This window comes from Phalaenopsis equestris, unplaced genomic scaffold (genome assembly GCF_001263595.1).
Source record: "Phalaenopsis equestris unplaced genomic scaffold, ASM126359v1 Scaffold000227, whole genome shotgun sequence".
NCBI classification, from domain to species: Eukaryota; Viridiplantae; Streptophyta; class Magnoliopsida; order Asparagales; family Orchidaceae; genus Phalaenopsis; species Phalaenopsis equestris.
In genome coordinates, this window is record NW_018164669.1 from 18754 (window position 1) to 41756 (window position 23003).

A 23003-nucleotide genomic window follows, 5' to 3' on the forward strand; every position below is an offset into this window, starting at 1 on the left:
ATAAATCTAATCAATCGAAAAAAAGTTGACCGACAGATGTATGACCTATATGGGGAAGAGAAGCTCATGGTGGCAGGGTTATGTTTGGAGGGGAAAGCCCTAGCATTGTTTCAGTGAAGGGAAGCTAAATACTCGATCTGCTCGTGGGAAGAATTTATGGACTGCTTGTTAAAATGTTTCTGTACCATTCAGAAAGAAGATTTACACAAGCAGTTCTTTGCATTGACTCAGATAAGGATTGTCATGAAGTATAGGGAGAAATTCAAGCTCTGGTCGGGACGACTGAGAGTGATTTCCGAAGCAATATTGGAGAGAAATTTCATAAAGGGTCTAAAATCCGACATACGTGCAACACTCTGACTATTGAAATTGCATGATTGGGAAAGACGATGGAGCTAGCTCATATGGCGGAGGACGAGAACTAGAAGGACAAGGCCAACAGAAGCAACACCATGGCAGAATTACACGAGTATCTCGACGACCATGACACTGATGACCAATACAATGTCATTTTCAGGGGAGGCACCAAAGGAGAAGAATATAGGGTTCTGTCTACGGGTTAACTTCAAACGTCTTACAAAGACAAAGATTTAAGAGAAGTGAACAAAGAGGGTATGTTTTTTGTGTGACGAAAAGTTTGCCCTTGAATACTGTTGCAAGGATAAGACTTTACAAATTCTCACAAAGTGTGACGAGGGAGCAAGAGAGCTTAATCCAACTGCAATTTCCTTCTATCTACTTTGAGAACAAAATGCTTTTTTGTGAGGGAAGTATTGTTATGTCTGCTCAACCTAAGGGCAAATTGAGTCTTTTATTATTTATTATTGTTTCGTATAAATACACCCTAATAGATTTAGGGTTAAGGAGGAATGAGATTATTGTTGTGAGTCACAGAGTTAGGGTTTGGGAGAGGCTTCGCAACTCTCGAATTGTAGGATTTAGGAAAAATCACCTACCTCTCGAATTGTAAGTGCTTATCTTATGTATTCGTGTTGGGATTATTGAAGAAAAAAAATATGTTTTGCCATAATTTCTATGAAAAATCGTGTTGATTTCTACGTCGGATTGTATCACATACAAGCCAAGTATTTCGTGTTATTTAGTAGATCAATGACATTTATGTTTTGAGATGAAGACCCCTTGATAGAAGTGAACAACCTCAATTCTTCAGAAAAATTTGAACTTCCCTACTTTATCTCAAATTCTTCGACCAAACACAAACTAGCATACTCGTTTTCTTGCTCATCATTGCCTATTATAATTAAATAAAAAACAAACACCAATAAAGTTGTAACTCTCCTCACATCAAAATGTTAAATAAAAAACAAACACCAATAAAGTTGTAACTCACTTTGCTTAATTTTTAATGAAAAAGGTGTGATCGTCTTCACTTTGCTTGCACCATATGGTGATAATTACTTTCCAAATTTCCAAACCAAACCCATAGGTGACGGTTTGAAGCCCTTACAAGGGCTTTTCAAATGTACAAGAGCGGGTTCCAAAAATTCACTCCTAACTCTTTTGAGAAGTACTTCAAGGTTAAATTTTGAAAAGAATGATTAAATTTTAAATGAAACACTAACCAAATATTCTACTATTATTTTGCGATGACTTTATGATCTAGTTCCAAGTTTTCCATATGCACAATCCCATATCTTTAATTATCACACCAGACGACAGAAGATAAATTTTGATTAAAACTAATCATTAGGTACTGGCTGGTTAGCATATAGTAGGAATAATTTGAATTTAAGATAAAAGAATTTTACCCGCCTTTAGCTCAAAGCAAATGATGTTGGGAATGTTGACAAACTCAATTAAAATTCCATATTATGACGTGTCTATTTAATTAGAAGAGTTAGTCACCTAACCTAATTGAAAGATCCTTATTAGCAACTATAAGTTAGGTCGTGAAAGAAAATTTTATCGACTTGGTGCGAATATTTGTTAAATAAAATAACTTCAAGTCAATCTTAACTTCTACATGACTTTGTACTCCATGAAGTGTACTCTATGGTTCACCACTCAAGGGATGCAAGTCATTAAGGAATTAAAGAGCTTTGAATGTGACAATAATCTAATGGCTATTTTGAGACAAACCACCAGATCAGAGGGCCCTGATCACAATCTCTTTTATGTTGTCATTTGACCGTAATATTAAGTCAATGGATAAATGCTACATCATTACTAGTATAAAATCTTTAAAAGCGCCATAGAGATATACTTGAAACAACTTTGACCTTTTATAAATTAAAGGTAATCTTAAATTTATCGCCCTCGATAAATAAAATGCTTTTCATCTAAGAGTTTTTCATTTTTGCAATTTTATTAAGATTCATGCTCACAATGATTTGCCATAGAATTTAAAGGCATTTTAGGATAGGATCCCTTATGATTGAGAATTTTTATCTACATAACTATCATCACAGTACTTAATGATTTCATTTTATTATTTTGGACCGTGTTGATTCTACCCGTTTGCAAAGGATTGAGTCTCTAATTTAAATATACAACAACAACAACAACAAAACCTTAATCCCACTACGTGGGGTCGGCTACATGAATCATTTTTCTCCATTGCGTCCTATTTAGTGTCATATTTTCATTTAGTTCTAATAAATTAAGATCATTTTTAATACAATAAGCCCAAGTCTTCCTAGGTCTACCTCTGCCTTTCTTAACACAAGTCGAATCTAAAACATCTACTCTCCTAATCGAATCATCAGATGGTCGACGTTTAATGCGACCAAACCATCTAAGACAGCTTTCTCAAATTTTGTCCGTCACAGGAGCTACACCAACCCTATCACGGATATATTCATTTCGCATTTTGTCTCTAAGCGTAAAGTCACTCATCCACCTAATCATTCTCATCTCGACAACATTTAATGATTTGATTTTTTTTTTTTGAAAAATCATTGCATTAGTCTTTGTAACTCTTTTCACAAGGATTGCCACTGAATTAAACTCATTATTATATTTTACTGGTATAATACCATCGAGAGTTTTAATTTATAAATAAAATAACTTGAAAGATCATATGCAAACAAAAGACAATATAACTTTTAGGAAATCGACAGAAGAGTATTTGATTCCAAGTGCATAATGATGAGTTTATTGCATTAAACATATAATATATGTTTAAACACCATTCTTTAATATATGGGCTGCCAACTCCAATGTTGATGCTGCGGAGGATCGAACTTGCAACACTCACAAGAATGTGTGCAGCTGGCAAGTTTGAGTTTTAAGTTATGAAAAGTTTGAATTTTCCAAAATGATTGCACACAAAGCGATTACACACCTCTTGAGATAGAGCAAATTTGACTTCATCCCATCTTTAATTCGTGTAGCATTTTTCGAATTTATGTTTGAACATTTAAAATATTTATCAGAGCATAATGGACATTGATTTTGGCTATCTAATGTGTCTTTTGAAAAAGATTGCATGCTTTTTTATGCCAATTGTCAAAGTGCCGGGGTGGTGCTTTATCACAATTTTCATTTATATATTGCATTTGCATATTTTTTGATGCATTTACACACCTTGAATGCACTTACATAATGTAGAGTTGCACGACATTTAATACACTTACATGATCAAATTGCACGTTTTTAGTGCATTTTTTATGTAGTTTGCATGTTGCACTTGAATAATTTTTAGAGCATCTGCATGATTTTCAATAAATTTGCATAATGCATTCGCATGATTTTCAAAGATCATTTTAAAAATGATCTCATGAGAAATAAATGTGATACAAAAAGAAATTATCCACATTTTGATTGTTTGAGCAAATGATTGTCATAAAAATGCGCGGTCTTTCACTTTGAATTTTTAAAGGTCGCCTTCTATCAAACTGTGCATACATTTCATGAATTTGGAGGCAAGAGAGAGCGTCGAATTAGAATCTTTTAAGTGCTTCAAGCCATCATATTTCCATCTTTATATGAGGGTATTTTACTCCAATGGGACCCACAAGAAATCATTTCTCCTCTTATGCATAGGAGAGGTGTGGTAGTTTATTTTACATTCACTTGGGTTTTCTCACTTGCTTAAGAGCATATCAGATAGTTTTGAGTATTCTAAAGGCAATGGGGGGGTTATTTTTGTCTTTTGTTTAGCTTTTTTTTTTTAGCTCTTTCAATGTGGTTTGCATGACACTTTTAAGTGTGTTTGCATCTTACTTTTGAATTTTATTTGTTCATTTAATCATGTTCATTTTCCTCAAAGCTCATTCAGTTGTTCCCTATAAAATAATTCAATATTTATTTCAACAACCTCCCAACATCTACTTGGTGTTTAGAGCTATTAGGTTAATGTCTTGTGTTTAACTATTTTTTTAAGTTCTTTAAATGTGGTTTGCATAACACTTTTAAGTGTGTTTACATCTTAATTTTGAATTTTTTTGGTTCATTTAATCATGTTCATTTTCCTCAAAGCTCATTCAGTTGTGCCAAACAAAATCATTCAATGTTTATTTCCGCAACCTCCCAACATTTACTTGGTGTATAGAGCTTTTGGGGACTGTTTGGCCTTCCCACCAAGCATTAAAAAAATATGCATAAGCGATGTCTAAAACACCACAACCAAGGGTACTTCAGACCCACCGTGCATAGGCTTATATCACTACATGAAAAAAATACACAATTTCTAGTCACATTGGAATACATACATAAACTCAGTTTTACATTTTTTCTAGCGGAATTAGGACAACACAAGCATACTTTTTTCTTCATGAATTCGTCGCTCTTTACTTTTGAACACGAGAACAATTTTGTTGGCAACAAGTCGATAAAATTTATGGACACAGGATTTTTTAACTATATATATAGAGAGAGAGAGAGAGAGGAGGGTGTAAAGACAGAAAGAAAAGAGAGAGAAAGATGTCAGCGATTGAGTGAAGTGATGAGAAAGAGGACATAAAAAGAATGAAGAGGTTGTGGCGAGAGGAGTTGTTGGCTGGTTTTGGGATGAGTAGTGCTGTGTTATTTGAGGAATTAAGAGCCAACATTTTGGTGGCCGAGTAAGGAGGACATAGCATGTAACGCCGAGTATTTTTATTACTAACGTCTTTGTTATAGCGGAGGAGTCGTATCGAATGGGAGGCAAAGGATGCGAACATTCCACCTTCATAAGAAGAAACAAAACTTCAGTTTTGAAGTAGAATGACTTTGATATCCTCGAAAGCAAGCAGAGACGTCATGGAGAGGAAGAGAGAGGAAGATGAGGATGATGCTAGCTCCAATCGTGCGCGCTAGCATACCTACAAGGCCAAACGACATATTTAAAGACAACAACGAATGTGTAAGCGGCTCGGCGTAAATGTTGAGGGCTCACCATGAGGAGAAGGAAGAAGAAGGCAGATCAATCCAAGCCTGTGTGAGCGTTGCAAGTGTTGATTGAGGCATTAAGGCTCAACGAGAGTGACAGAACTTGCGATTGAAACCGAAGGAGGGAAGTGAGGAAGAAGGAAGCAAGGGGAAGCCCTCGTGTTGGAAGGAGAGTGAGTCAATCCAAGCGTGATTAGCACATGCTGTGTGAAGCGAAGAAGTAAAGAAGGGAAGGCTCTCTCATGTGAGCATCTTGAGGTCTGGTGCAAGGAATTGGGCAACGTCGAGTGTAAAGCAGAAGCACAATGCGGGCTAGTTGTTGGAGACATGTTCAGTGGTGGCAAACAGAACGATTCAATCTATTGAGATAAGCGTTTAGGATTTGTTTATTTTATATATTTATTTTATTCAATTGGAGTTGTATTGAAGTATAATTTGGGATGTTAAGATTTAAGTGGATTAGTATACATTAAATTAAATAATTTAATGTTGTTAAAAGCATAAAATGATTAATTAAACATTTAATAAATTAAGTATTTCATGTTTAAATCCTAAAGCTTGACTTATAGCTATACACATATTTTTTCAAAGCTTTTTAAAATTAAATAATAAAATAATAATAAAATAACAAGACAATGTATCAAAATATGAGTGTGAAATCAACATGTCTAAGTGAAATAAAATCATAAAAAAATACGGAGAAAATATTAATAAATATATGAAGGTTCCCTAAATTAAAAAAGATAAAAATAGTTAAATTAAATAGATAAAGATTATTTGATCATACTTAAATGTTTTAATATGAATACTTTTTATATTATAGGTGTTCACTTGAAGGAGTTGCAACATAAAGAATAAGTGATATAGAATATTAGTTGAATACTCTTACTTCTAAGTTATTATAGATTTTGTTTTTTATAAATTGTATTCATTGATTGTTACTAAAAACTTATTACACCATTGTACTATGATTTAAATAGTCGGTCATCTCATTTTGATGAATATACATTTTAAAAATACTACTATTATGTATTATATAAATATGTTATATAAATATGTACAAAACATATTGAATTGAATTAAATAAACATATGAATGATATGAACTATATAGGTTGATTGCATGTGCATGTTGATCATGATGAAATTCATCGTTTTATGGTACTGGCGGGAAATCACAACACCTAAATGAAAAAGGATATTGATATTGAAGTTCCTTAAATGATATAATTTAGAAGATACTCCTATGACGGTTATAACATTGATATAGTAAAACACATTGAAAGTTATGAAATATCATGATTGATCATAGTCATAAATTATGAAATGATTTCTACTAATTTATTAAAAGTTTAAATGACATGCATATTATTTTATTTTTGTTACATTACAATGGTTTAGCTGTAGGTGTACTCACTGGTATTTTAGCTTACTGTTATTTTAAATTAATATTGTTTAATCATTTCATTGAAAGATGAGCAATAGAAGAAGAAATATTTATAGAGAACACAAACAAACTGAGCTAATGTAAATTTATAATTGTTATAATTTAATTTTTTCTTATAATAGCTCTTTCATTTGTTGAATGTAATTTATAAAAGATAAATATAGAAAAAATTAATTTCCATCGTTCGACCGTCTGTACCTACCTTGATTAAATCCAAGCCCCAAGCCGAACGGTAACAAAAATGATATCAATCAGGTTTAGAATTAATAAATGTAATCTTGATGAAATAACCAATAGGATAATTGCAAATAAATTAATAATAATAATAAAGTTAAAAATTTAAGTTAACTACTAAGTAATTATGTTAATTCAAGCAAATAGATGCACATGAGATTATAAAAGAGGTAAGTTCAGTTGGAAATGAAAAAGTACCCCTGTTATAAATGTGAGCATGAATACCTTGACCAAGATGACAACGACAATGATAATTGATTCTAGAGTCTAGACTACAACGAGTGTGAGTGAAATAGTTGTTGTGCATAAATACTTGAAGATATTTTAAGATCTACACCCGTCTATGTTCAATAAAACTGAAGATCCGATTGAAGAGGAAAATTGACTGATGTGAATAAAAAAGAAACTAAACAACATGACATGCACAAATGAAAGAATGGTATATTTATGTTGGAAGTTGAAGCTGAAAGGTGGTGTAGCGATGGAAATGTCGGGATTGACTAAGGGACATACCCAACATGATGCTAAGTTGGGAGGAGTTTGTGGAGCTTTAGAAAGCAACATGATGGTAAGTTGGGAGGAGTTTGTGGAGCTTTAGAAAGAGTAGTTTGTACCCTTATCTGCTTAGAGATAAATGCATGAGAAATTCATCAAGTCGGTGCAATCAGAGAAGACAAGTATGCAATACAAAGTAAAATTCACCGTATTATTAAAGTATACGTCACAACTAATTGCTTCTGCAAAAGAAAAGCGCTAGAAATTCCTTTTAAAATTGAAAGAATCGATCAGACAACTGTTAATGCAGTTGGGGATTAATGGACATTCAGTATTAGCGGAGAGGGCTAGATAAGTGGAGATTGATTGTCAACTTACTCAGAAGCATAAAAAATGCATAAGAGAAAGAGTATTGATAAGGAAAAGCATGTATGAACTAATCAAAGGGATCCATTGAGAAGAATCCCAAGTTCAACTCAATGAATTTAGCAGAGGTGTGACTTAGAGTACTGTAATCGCTTGTGTCAATTGTGGAAAACAACATAAGAGAGAATGCTCAATGGGCTCCAACACATGCTATCGGTGTCGTCAGCCTGACTATATTGATAGATATTTCCTTCACTTGACCAGAAAATCTCAAAAAATAGAAGTCAGATAGAGTTCCTTCACAAAAGATTGCAGGTTAGCAAAGAATGATAAAATCTACAACTTCAACTCCTACTCATGTTTAATCAAAGCATCCAGTTCGACCTCGAGTTTATGCCCTTACATGTAGAGAACCTGTACGACCGGTTGTTGTGAACGCTAATGGTAATAGGGTCTAACGAGCATCATGCTTCATTTTATGTTGTAAAGATGTCTTTATGGTGTACTATCACGTCAGTGATTGTGTGTCATTTTAGTCAGGTTATGTTGTTTTAGATCTTATGACATTTTTGTTATATTCTTTCAAATGATGAGGAAAGTTTAGTTAATTTATCTTGTATCAGACCACTGTTTATTATAACCACTATTTATCTTAATGAATGATGATATAGACTTATTAATGAGAATTTATACAAAATTCATATGTTTCCTGCAAAAATAAGAGGTTTGGCGTAGATTTACAAATTTTGAGGATGATATTTTTATAAGTGGGGAAGATTGTATCGCCAGTATTTTTCTGTTAACATCACTGTTATAATGAAGGAATCGCATTGAATGGGAGAAGCAAGGAATGGAAACATTTTACTTTTATAAGAAACAAAACTTCTTGTTTGAACCAGAAAAATTTGGACATCCTAGGAAGCAAGTAGAGACGTCGTTGAGAGGAAGAGAGAGAAAATGGTGACACTTACTCCAATCATAAGAGTGAGCCTACTTGCAAGGCCAAACGACACATTTAAAGACAATAACAGGGGTGTAAGAGACTCGACATGAATGTGAATGCGAAAAGAGCTTGCCAAGATAAGGAAAAAGGTGGGTCAATACGACCCGTGCGAGTGTTACAGGCATCAATTGAGGTGTTAGTGCTCGATAAGGGCAACATAACTTGCAATTTATGTAGGAGGAAGTGAGGAAGAAGCAAGCAAAGGGAAAGTGCGCCTTGCATGCGTGAAGGGGAGCGAGGTTGATCTGAGCGTGATTAGGACATATCATGAGAAGCAACAAAGCAATTGAAGAAGGAAAGGCTCTATTGGATGAACATCTTGCGGTCTAGGGCAAGGAATTGAGTTCTTGGTCGCTCAGGAAGTAGCAACAAGCAAAAGCACGGTGTGAGCTAGTTGCTAGAAACACATTCAGTGTTGGCGAACATAACAATTGAATTTGTTTGAGCTAGTCACTAAGGTTTGTTTATTTTATTCAATTGGAGTTGTATTTATGTATAATTTTAGATGTTAAGAATTAAATTGATTAGCATATAATAAATTAGAAATTTTAATGTTGTTACAAGCATAAAATGTCGAATTAAATATTTCATGTTTAAATCTTAAATTTTGATTTATAGCTAAAAACATATTAATTTAGAGATTTTTATAATTAAATAATAACAATGATGATGACATAAATTATAATAAATAACAAGACACTGTATCAAATTATGTGTGAAATTAGGATGTCTAAGTGTAATAAAATCATAACAAGAAAAGAAAGAGAAAATATTAATAAATATATGAAAGTTCCCTAAATTAAAATAGTTAAAAAGTGAAATTAAATACATAAAGATTATTTAATCATAACTAAATTTCTTAATATGAATACTTCTTATATTATAGATGTTCGATTGAAGAAGTTGCAGTATAAAGAATAAGTGGTGGAGAATATTAGGTGACTACTCTTACTTTTAAGTTATTGTTGCTTTTATTTCTTCTAAATTGAATTCACTGATTGATATTAAAAACTCAATGCACTATTTTAGAGTGATTTAGATATTCTTTTAGATGTTGGTCATATCATTGTGATGAATAAACATTTTAGAAATACTACTATTATACATTATGTAAATGTATACAAAATATATTGAGTTAAATGAAATAAACATATGAATGATATAAACTACATAGATTAATTGTATATGCATACTTGAATATGTAGTTCACCCCTTTATGATATTAGTGGGAAAACACTAACGTACTCGTGCACGTAAATGAAAAAGGAATTCGATATTGAAACACCTTAAATGATACAATTTACACTAAAGCGATACAAACATGTTATTGATATAATAAGACACATTGAATGTTATAAAAAATATCGTGATTGATTATATTCATAAATTATCAAATGCTTTTATAATGGTTTATTAAAAGTTTAACCAACATTAAATTTATTTTTATTACGTTACTATGATTTATAAATAAGTGTATTCACTGACATTTTTAGCTTTCTGTTATTTTAAATTAATATTGAATATTTGATCATTTCATTAAAAGATGAACAATAAAAGAGAAAATGTTTATAGAAGATGCAAACAACATGACCTAAGGTAAATTTATAATTGTTTTAATTTAATTTCTTTTATGTAGTGCCTCTTCTATTTATAGAAAAATTTAATTTTCACAGTCTGACCGTTTGTACCCGCATTAGTTAACTCCAAGCCCCAAGCTGAATTGTGACATAGCTGACACATGTGTAGGGTAAATTGTGTTGATGAAGGTCTTCTTTTATATTTATGTAGTTATTATTATATTTTTTTAAGCAAGCAAACAATACTAGTGCTTGTCAGTGCTTGATAGTGGAGAACAATAGGTGGGTGAATGGTCTCATTCTATTAGAGCTAGAGTTAAGAGGAGGCAAAAACAAGACAACAACACGGTTGGAAGAGAGGGATCTTTGCTTAATTTGGGATTTGAGGGTTGGTGAATTGAGAGACAAAATGTCTAAGGTTTGCATGTAATAAGATTGCAGCAGGCATCAGTTTTGTAGGGATATGAAGACAGAACAAAGAAAATGTAGTTTGCACTTAAATATATACATTAACAATAATTATATAAAACAAACATTTAAATCATTTTAACTCAGTTTCCGTCTAATTTATTTTTTTATAGTATATAATTTCTTCTTGAATTCATTGTTTCTAATGTGCCTTGAATTTCATATCGTCATTAGCACATAGACAAATTTTTGTGTTTAGTTTTCTTGTGGTAAATAAAGCAATATGAGTGTCTTCTTTAGATAATTCCAATATTCTAAACAGGTCGGCGCAATCCAATTTTTCAAACAAACAACAATTGCACATCCTTACGCACTACCGTGTCCATAATTCATCATTTTCTGGGAGCCTATTCAGTGATGTGAGAAGTTTTCTCAAGATATTTTTGATGATGTGGACAAGTTGATCAAGTCTGATCAATGAAACAACAATCATCTAATAACTTTGATCTAACAATGTAATTTTGGGCTGGACTCGTACAGTGTAACATCCATTCGCCACCATTTTGATTGTATTCAGTCAAATTGATTGTCAAAATCAGTTATTAATAGATTTGTCATTCTGATTGCATCAAAACGAATCATTTAATGAGACAGATGACTTTGTGTGATGTTGCATTCAAGATCGTTATTAATTTAGCTTTTGAATAGTTTTGATTTGTATTCTGTTGTGACCATTGCATGGGTCAACATTAAACTTAGTTATTTCCAAGACCTCCAAAACCAGGGGAATTATCCATGTAGACTTCCTCTCTAAAGCAAAATGAATGAATGCCATTTTAACATCAAACTACTACAAATCCAAGTGAAAGTTGGCAATTAGTGATATTAAAACTCCTATGTTATTCATCTTGGCATCTAAAGTAAACATCTCTTACTACTTCATAACTTTGAGGAAAGTTTAGCGGCTAACCTTGTTTTATCTCTCTATGAGTTCCATCAATTTTATAATTTACGGAACACACTCATTTATGACCTCCTGATTTCCTCTGTGTAATTCCATGGTCAACCTTATTTGTTCTTCTCTTCATAAATTCCTCACTAGCCAATGACTCAAGTAAATATTTTAATGATTAAATGGTGCTTAGTTTCACTAGAACTTTATGAGATAATGAATATTTTTCAGATGACACAAAGTGAGATAATAACTAGGTGATCGGTGCACTCCCATCAGCTTTTTTGATGAAAAATAAGCACATCAAGATCCACCATTTTAATCTTCAGAATTCTTTTGGGAAGTAGGTTAAAAGACTACAATTACCTCAATTCAAGTTTTGGGAAGATAATTGGGCCTAAATTGGATTGGAAGGTAGATAAAGCCTAAAGCCAAAAAAAAAAAAAAAACTTCGCTTTAATGCTCTACAGTAAAACTATGGGTATAAAGTTGAGTAAAGAAAGGTTTCTTTACTTCATAGGAGACATACAAAAACTAACAATTTTTCAATAAGCGAATAGAAAAAGGTTACACCATTTTTGGGTTGATGAATAATCTTAAGATATGTTTAATTATTCTAGGGATACATTTTCCTACATTAGTATAAACATACAAAAAACCGGTGCAGCTAAGAAATTATGGTGAAAGATTATTTGTGTGCTCAAATTGAGATAAAATTGATGGACTATTTCCATTAATATTTTAACTCCAAAGCTTAAGAAGGCCACCTAATTATGATGTGAGTAGTCATAAGAATGGTCACTCTCAAATATAATTTTAGAACATTTTGTTAGAATCACAACGATCCAGTTGTGGCTAGAATGCATGAAGATCAATGAATTAGTACTCTTTGAAAATAAAGAGAAAACATTTGTTTAAAGTAGTCTTCTTCAAATTGATTTTGAACCATGTTATGGGAAGTGGAAAATATATTACTCGCATCTAAGTTATATCTAAGTAGAAAAATCTAGGAAAAGTTGGGTGCAATCATTGATGATGAAAATAAATCACCTAGTGCAGGTTTCATTAGGAGTAGTAAAGGGATCCCATATGTCGTTGTCTAAAATTTCTTTCATTATTAGTTGTGCCAGGCTCATTTATGTTTTGCGAGTTCACAAAAAGTTATAATGGACAGTTTTAGCATCAACTTTTCCAACAGAAAAGGAAAACATTCTTTTAAATTTCAAATAAACAACGACCAAAATAATGATCATACATTCAAATATATAGTAGACTCCATCCTTTTTCTTTAGCAAATCTAACTTCATTCCTATCTCCTTATCGTCAGTGAAAAAAATTTTTAGAATGACAACTAGGTTAGGAAAAAACTTGGGAACATGGAGAAGTTCTTTAGAACAAAGTGGACTGATCTCGATATCTTCTTCTCCCACTTCTAATACAAGAGAAATCAAAAATAGAGTTTTTTCCATTGATTGAACAAAGAATATAACTTGATAAAAAAACATGTAATGTGATCTATGACTCCTAAATCTATGATCTGAGAGTCAATGACGGCATCGTCTAAAGATTTCAGCCTATAGAAAAGGATATATTTACCTATAAGTGCCAAGGAGCAAGCCACTTAATTTAAGCATTTTTAACATATTCAATAATCCTTCCGGTCTGCAAAGTCACCAATATCAAACTATCCCTAACCCTCAAAGTTTATTTGAGTCATGCTTCATGTTCCCAACGAGGTACAATTTTTTCCAAGGTTACCTCCCGAGGACAACGAGTTCCAGGAGACACCATAGTTTATCACATTTAAAGAGATTAAAAAAGCTATCCAAAAATGAGCACATGTGGTCATAGGCGCCAAAGAGTAGTATGATAGAGAGCTTGGGCATAAAAACGAAAACTACATCACGACAATAAAGTTTGTTGTTACAAAAAATAAAAGATAAGATAGTAGCAACAAAAATTAAGGTGCGTGCAACAATAAAGACTACAATAAGAGAATAAAAGCAATGATGAAATCCTTGAGTGAAGAACAAACAATTGCAGCAGAAAAGACTAATGATGAAGGTGAGTGTATGGTCTGCATCTATAAGTTTGCAACAAGAATTAGAGTAAAAGATATGAAGAGAGATATGTGCATCTACAATAATGGCAAGGGGCTGCCAGAGAGATCACAAGACTGCGAATATTGAATAGAAGGAATAAAAAAAAAAACACATAAGCAAAATGAACCCCACCGGCAACAATTGTTAAAATCCCTAGACAATATGATGCCTTAGCAAAGCTTGACCAAGATACCCTAGAAGTAAGACAACAAACCCCATGAAGATGAACAAAGCCCAAGTATGAAGAAAGGATATGTCCTAGCATAAGCAAATGAGGCAAAGATAGGTGGAATTTATCTAGGAACTTGAAAATAAGGGAGAAGAAAGCAAGTTAATGATAAGCGAATATCAATAGGTCAGCAAGACCAAAATGCAATAAGTAATCATAATTAAGGTCGAGAATATGAAACCCTTTAGATAGAATGAAGTTGAACTCTTAAAATATAGAGGTGGCTTTTGGTGTGATGGTTGAAATTTTATCAGAAACTCCAAAATTAAGTGTGTTCATGCCGGAGGACTCCTAGGAAGTTACATCAGCGGGACAAAACCGTGAGACTATAAAGTCGAGCGATAAGAGTTCGAGCTGTTAAAAATGTTAACCAGCCTAAAGATAGAAATATTTTCCTGGTGGATGATTCTGGGTCGAGAGCGCTGATGAGAACGTCATTTATTTGGTGGGAGAAATTATAAAATTGTTTTAACTAGAACAAAGCTGAACTCTGGACCATCGAGACACAGTTTGGTGTAAAGGTTGGAATTTCATCAGGAACTCCAAAATTAAACGTGCTTGTGTGGGAGCACTCCTGAGATGCGTAATCACCTATGAAGTTACACAAGTGAGACAAAATCGTGAGGCCATAAGGCCAAAGTGGACAATATATATTGACAAATAGGAGTTCGAGCTGTTACAAATGATACCGGAGCATTACACTAGCTTGAATAGAGGAATATATATCTGGTGAATGATTATGGGTTAAGACACTGACAAGGATGTCACTTAAGCAAAGGAGATTATGATATCTCTTAAGTAGAATGATGTTGGAATCTTAAAAATTGAGGCCCCTTTGATGTAATGGTGAGCAGTCCTAGGATGGGTGGTCTCCGGAGAATTTACACTAGTGGGACAAAATCATGAGGTCATTGGGCTAAAGCAGACAATATCTTGATGGATGAGAGTTCGGGCTATAACAGAGAAGCCCTAGGTCACAGGAATGATGATTGGAAATATTTTAAGCCAAAAAATAATAAAAATAATAAAGCAAAAATATATTACCTAGATAAAGAAAATAATAGCACAATAAAGACATTTACCAAAAAAAATGCCACAGCAGAAAGAAAATTACAAGAGAGAAATATATATATATATATAGTATTCAGACCATATAACTTGTAGTCTTGTTTAAGAAAATGAGTGACAATAAATATTCTTCTAGTTCTTGCCCCTTTTAGCATATAGAACATAAAATCTCTTATTTATTTGTGGAATTTCATAAGCTTGCGGAATAATCTCAATGATAATATCAAAAGTTGATCAAGTGACCAACACCAAGGGGCTAGCTAAGATAAAAACATTAGCTACTATCTCTAGGAGAGAATCAAGTTATCGCTCCAAATTTTGGAAATATGTTCCACCAAAAAATAATAAGGATCATTTTAAGCATCGGGTGGAATGTCATGTATTTAAAATTTAGGGTTCCTCAACACATGACGCGCCTTTAAAAATATAGAGAAATTACGTCCAATATTTTTTATTTTTACTTTCTACTAGTATACAAATTCTAGAGATCCAATGCATACCTTCTTATGAAAAAGGATTGTCATGTCCAACTATACCAATACTACAACTACAAAGGGTCCAATAAAATGAGCAGTCAAAACATATGCCTATAAAAGTTTTCCAAACATAAAAACTACAATAAGTAAGCTGCTGAAATAGAACAGCCGAGGTCATGAAATCGACACTAAACAAAAATGATAAGGGACTCCACAGAACAATCAAAATGGAAGGACCATTTTAACATTCACAATGAAAGGCCACTAATATAATATAAATGCAACAAGAAGAATCTAATATTATTAAATTCAAAAAAAAAGTTTTATGATGACATGTTGAATATCGAAGAACCCTATGATGTAATTACAAACAAACTACAAATCCAACAAAAATTATGGATTATCTCCATGCTTGAACGACCCATAAAGAAATTTTCAATAAATGAGAAAGCAAGAGGTCTAGCAAACATAGAAATCTCCCCACCAAATAAAAGGAAAGCATGCTTGCCTTAAAATAGGAAGGTTGTTATATCATTCTGAATTTTAGTGAAAGAAAAATAGAGAATTGATGAATGAAGTAAAAAAAAATTCATAGCATTAGAACTACAGAAAACATTTACAAATGAGCACAAAAGTTGAGAGGAGGAAGATCAACGGATGAGGAGGACAAAAGAGAAGCCTATAAAAAATTAAGGGCCGCCAGAAAAAAGGGCAGCGACCTCACTATGCGTCAACTAAGTCCTTGGAAAAAGTCAATACAAAAAGAGGTGAGATCCGAAGGCGTTATGATGAAACACTAAATGCAAAAGATCCCTTAATCGTGATCAATGGAAGAGAATGAGCACAGCCACAAAAATGAGAGATCAAAGATGATTCATCAACGAATAGGAATCAAAGGATGTTGCAACAAATGCTACCCAAATGTTAGAGGTAAAGAGAACAAATAAGACATCAAAGCTATGACACAACATGGATGTCAAAGACGGCCCATTAACTTCAAAATCTAGATAGATTTGTGAAAGGTTCAAGGGTGGGAGCCATTGCAATAGCGACCACCTGTGAGAAGGGTCGAATGAAAAAAGAATCACATGTGAAATTGTACACACAGGGGAAATAAAGCATGAAAACATGAAGACAAAGTGCCGGCGGAGACGAAACATGCACGAAGGTAGAGCACAACCATGGAATCTTGTGAGAAGATAGCGTGCCCATGCTCCATGATAAAATGTATGCAGACAACTATGCGTTGTGGAGGTGGAGATGCACAAAGACTCGTTGAAAAATGGATATGCTAAAGCCAAGATACAAGAAATTAAAAAAAAAATAAAAAAAAAACTTCTATTACTAATTACGAACAGTCAAATAAAGTCATAAATAGAAAAAGAAAGAAAGTATATATAAGTGAAGAAACATAAACTGACAATAACGTCATAAGAATTAATTTGAGTCATTGATATAGAATGATATCATCGTAATGGGCAATGTAGCCCGTGCAATAAGATTATTTCCCTATATGTTCAATCTAAATATTGGACAGCATGCACGCTCTCCAACAGAAATTAACCAAACAAAAATAATTAATCACAAATATCATTTGGGAATGATGAGCACAATTAGATATGCAACCATTACTTACCGAAACATGGATAGATGCGCCAATACATGTGCACATACAAAATGACATGCATGCTGACATGCATATGGGCACGATCAAAATAACTGCATTCATGCAGATCCACAGATCAAAAAATAAGTCTCTCCTTCAAACAGTGGAACTGCAAGCATACAATCACACAAAAAAAAAAGGTATTTTTACTAACGGCAAACCTCAATTAAAACACAATCAACACGTACTTACTTGAAAAACAGGACACAAATAAACCCAAGCATTGATCCAAATGCATATACAATAGATATTAACCAGACAAAAAATAATAAACATGGAACAAAGTTTGAAAATCATGGCATGCACATTTAGGCATTCAAAAAGCATCTATCCACAACATATTTGGTACTTCCATACATGCACACACATGAAATGACTCACATACATATGAGACCCAAAAATACTAAAAATCTCTCCTTCAGTCAGTGGATCTGTGAATACGAAATCATGGAAGAATATGTATTTTAGTTCTATGACAATATGAATGTTGCACATTGACCTAAGAGTCCGATAGAAAAAAGTAGCATTAGTAAGATAAAGTGGCTAATTATTCGATGAAAGCCTAATGTAAAGACATTTATACGGATATAGATACAGTCAAACCTTTGGACTTTTGTCTAGTCGATTGGGCTTACTAAGAAGCATAGATACTCCCTAGGATTAAAAGTATTCAAATTAAATTCACACGTTGCCTATTCATTGTTGCGTGAAATATCTGAATATTGAAGAAAAAAATAAAATCAATAATCAGATTTCATATATGTAGAAAATTTATGATAGATACATGTCCGATGGCGAGTAGGAGAGATAACCATATGAGCTAATGAGTGATTAAATTAATTCTCAAGAAAATAGGGATGCTACTGTCATATTTTCAAAAGGCCTTCACAGTTGAGTCTAAAAATTACTCAAAACTCTGGCTGCTTACTCCATGAATTTAGCTTATAAAAGTTATATTTGACAGAACACAAGTTGAATATGTATGCACACAGTGACAAGTAGTATCACAGTCCTGTATTTAACCTCTCTCTTCAAAATTTTAAAATAATCACATAATATCATATTGCATCCACACTATGCTCATGTTTCATAGAACTAGTCGATATCAAACTGGAAACCAGAATTATTAAAACAAATCAATATAACATTAAGATCAATAAGAAGAAAAAAACACAAATACTACATAAAGTCAGATCTAAGAAAATTAAATAAATTGGCAAAAGGGGCAACAGTGAACAATTTAAATCATATTAATAAAGAGGATGGTGCGACAACTAAAAACAAAAGCATTTAAGTTTCACATAAATCAGAAAAGCAATAATACGAGAAGAAATAACTTCTATGTTCTATTAGCATCATTCATATTGCAACTTGTTTGAATTGTCCATAGATCCAGATTGTTCTGGCTCATATTTTTGTGAAGTCGATCAATTACTTCATTCATAAAACAAACACAAGGCAACACGGTCATCCCAAGTCATATTGCTGTTCAGATTTCTTGTTGGAATTATATTCAAGTTCAACTTAAAAAAAAAGTCGTCGATATAAACCACCTTCACAAAAAATGACGCTCTAAAACTTACATTGAGCAAAGACTAGGGGTGTAATTGAGTTTGATATTATTCAGTTGCATCTACACACTTTAATAAGTTCAAAGCTATATACACATACGAATATCTCCATCCAATGTTAAAAAAATTATGCTATCTTGGATCTCTTATAAACATATACAATATTACAGCACTCAATCATGTTATGAAGTAACAATAGTCTACATTATTTGAATAACAAATTCAACTAGATTGATTATACGGTTAATAGTTCCAAACTAAGCGGCATTGCTAAATGAGATTGACATCAAAAATAACAATAAGCCTCCATCAATTTCGCTAAATAAAGACATCATTGTAGCCTTATCCCAACTATTTAGAATTCAATTTATTTCAGCTAATTATTGCCTAGAGGGTTTTACATACATACATACATACATATATATATATATATATATATAATAGAAAGCCCAAAAAGGCTAATATATTAGCTAGAAAGAAAGATACACATACAATGTGTTGGAGGGCCCAAACATGGCAGTCTACCCACACCAAAACTAGAAAATACTGAAAAGTACATTAGAAACATAAAGAAAAACCTAAAAATGTTGAAATACATAGTATCAGGTGGCTAGAGAGCAACCCAATTTGGTTTTGCCTCTGCATGTGGTTCTAGGAAAGGAGCAAGCTAACAAGTTAGTAAGATGATTGTCATTGTCAGTAGTAATCAATGTGTCATCCAATACGTTCCCGAGCAGGAGTCGGCCTCCATTCTTTTTTTTTCTTCCTCCTAGAAAGAATAGACCTATCATTCCTCTTCCGAAGATTGACTCACCTGATCTTGGTCTAAAGTGTGCTGGAGATGTGCAGATTGTTGAACATTAGAAGCAACTACATGTTGTACCTTCTGATCTATTATTAGATCAAAGGAGCATTCTCGTGTGTATTGGCATGTAAGTGAATCTTCTTCAATAACAGTGGATGGTATAAGCACAACTGGATCTGTAGCTGTCATATGTTCTTCTTCAGGAACTGCGGAGTTGGGAAGAGGATCAGATTGCTTCTTCTCAACAAAGATAATAAGTGATTGTTATTTAGCGATATTCGGTCTTAGATGAGGATGCAAACGATAGCAAATAATAGAACTGTGGCCAAACATACTACAATGAGAGCAATAAGGAGGATGTGGTTCCATTTCAACCTTTTGTCAATGTTCATTGTGCATAGTTTGCATATGGTCAATCCATATCTCATCTGGAGCTGGTTGAGTGATATCTCTCTCAACAAACACACAAGTCACAGAGGGTCCAGTGACAGCAAGCGTAGGGTTATCCACCTTGAGAGGCTTACCTTAAGCAGTTGCTAAAGAGTAGAGGATTTCCATGTTGAACAAATGTAATTTTAACCTCGAAAATTTTATCCAAACAAGAATGATATAGGACTCCATTTTTGGATCAAAACCGATAGTCCACTACCAACCCCGACAGTCCACTTCAAAATTTTCATAAAACGATTGTCAATCTTGATTACTTTTCAAGAGAAAATGCGAGTGTAATCAACATCATGAGATAGTTAAATAAATAAATGTCTACCGTCAAGTAGCCTAATGTTCCAACTGTCAATAGTTTCATAACATTAAACTCTTTCCTAATGATCTCCAGTTTTGTGTGTCTATATATATATATATATATATATATAGAAAAGCCCAAAGGTTAACTTTATTGAAATAGAAAAGATACATAAAGGTTGTATGAGAGGGTCCATAGAGACACCCTACCCATACAATATCAAGTACGGTATTACCCCAATAAAAAGATACAGATAAACTAAAAAATTTTAAAATATACAGAAAACAAATAGCTAGGTACGAGTCAGTTTAGTCTTGCTTCTTCCTCTAATTTAAGGAGTGGACCCAGGTAACAAATTTTCAAGTGTCGTGTCATTGTCCGGAGTAACTAAAGTAACATCCATTAAGTTTCCAACTTGGAGTGTGCCCCCAGTTTTCTTCCACCAAGAAGTGTAAACCTGTCATTCTTCATCTGAAAACTGGTTCATGTGATCCTCTGTCTGATTAGATATTAGAACCGCAGTAGAAGAAAAGGCAGTCGTTGTCACAGTGATCTGTTCCAGTGTATGTGAAGTGTGAAATGTCACCTCTGCACCCGATGCTTTTTGAATAAGAGCTGCGGGGCTATCCTGACTTTCGGTCCAAACATTATCCCTTATAGTATGATCAGGAGAAGGGTTCCTAGAGATAGACATCATTTCCTGTCGCTGGGAGCGCGTTCAGATGCACTAATAGCATGTTCTTGCTTTTGACTGTTAGTTCTCAACTGTGTGTGCAATCTGAAATATTTCTCTTGCGGGTGTCCAAACAACTTGCAGTGTTTGCAATGAGTGTTTGCAATGGTAAGGTTTTTGTTCCATAATGATTTTTTGTCAATAAACATTGTGAGCAGAGTCAAATCAGACTTCTTCTACATCTAATAGTGTAATATCTCTTTCAATCAAAATACTTCCAATTGGGGGTCGTGAGAAATGAACTATAAGTGTGTCTACCTGCAAAGGTTTTTTGAGAATAGTCCCAATTGCATATAGAATAGGTAGGTCAAAGAATTGAAGCTTGAGTTCAAGTAATGAGAACCAGATAGACGTAATTGGGGGTTCTTGCTGAAATCAAAATCAGGGGTCAATTTGAGCAATTTCATATGATTGCTCTCGATTGTGATAAATTTTTTTGAGAAAATCCTTGTGTAATCTTCTTCTATGCCCAGCTATATCATAACATGTCTTTCGTCGAAAAGAACCACCTGTCAAGCCCCAACTTGTTTGAAATCTTCAAAAATCTTCCTGATAATCTTCATCTTAGGGCGACCTAACTGGAACTTTCCAACTAGTAAAAATTTGTACTTTCCTGCATTAGTTGAAATTTCATTATCAAAGAAGAATAATGTTGATTTGTCCGTCTTTTTCTCTACTTTTTTTGAAGAGATTGCAATCTCTATGTCCTACAACAGAATCATGGTACATCTGCGAGAACATCAGACTATTTGCAAGGTGAAGAGGAGCTGCGTTTGTGAACTTTGGCGGAATTATCACCGGCGAGTACAACGACTTAGGAAAGCCCTAAGGCCATTAGCGTGCTTCACACAAGCACAGCAGGCTGGCTGCCGTCGATGAAACAGTGAGTGGCTTTGACGTAGCAGACTCGACGCGAGTCCAAAAAAATCCAGATGACGCGACGCAACCTCCGATGGCAACAAAATCAACTGCAGCACACGACCACCTCATATCAAATGGAGCAAAAAACGCGAGCTCTGTATAACGACGAGGCTCGCCCTTCTTCTTTGAGCATGCTGAATCGATTGACAGTATATATATATATATATATTAAAAGCCCAAGTGCCAATATATTAAAAAGAAAAAGTTATAGATAGGTTGTATAAGTGGACCTAAAAGAAGACCCAACCCACACGATACAACACAAAAAATCACAAAAAAAGAAAATATATATGTAAGATCAAAAAACCAAAACCACCAACGCGCGCAAAAAAATTAGGGACGTCCCAATTTAGTCCTGTCTCTGCCTCCAGTTCTCGGAAGGGAGTCGGCTAACAAATTGGTGAGGTGCATACCATTACCCAAAGAAACCAAAGTATCATCCATCAGATTCCTGAGCTCAAGTAGGTCTCCATTCTTTTTCTTCCTCCAGGATGTGTAAACCTGTCATTCATCATCCGAGAATTGACTCATCTGATCAGTGGATTGATTTAAAAGTGACCAGACAGTTGTAAGTTGTTTCACATCATGAACCTCATGTGCCTGAGTAACATCAACATCTTACTCGACCAGATGAGGCGGTAGAAATATTATCACCTGTAACATTAGTGATAGATTCTAGGGCAGGTGAAGTCTGAAATGTCTCCCAAGCCCCCAAGAAAGAAGGCTCCAAAAACGAGGAAGCTACAACATTGTGTGGAGGCTGAATGGTTGACATATTGTCTGCGATGATAATGACATCTTCAGGGGTATCCTTTTGATGATCAATATTGTCATTAATTTGGAGCAGATCAGGAGGAGAGGGAATCACTGCCTCTAGC

The 23003-nt window shown here is 33.7% G+C and overlaps 1 protein-coding gene across 4 annotated transcripts in view; it reads right to left on the reverse strand.

Annotated features, from left to right (window-relative positions):
- Positions 1–23003, reverse strand: part of LOC110023720 — a 69548-nt gene that overhangs the window by 7962 nt on the left and 38583 nt on the right. Inside the window, exon 5 of one of the 4 annotated variants that reach the window (XR_002293935.1) lies at positions 17324–17462. The exons of the other annotated variants lie outside the window; for them this stretch is intronic. The gene's annotated coding sequence lies outside the window, so the exon portion shown is untranslated. The remainder of the gene's footprint in view (positions 1–17323; positions 17463–23003) is intronic. 4 annotated transcript variants of the gene reach the window in all.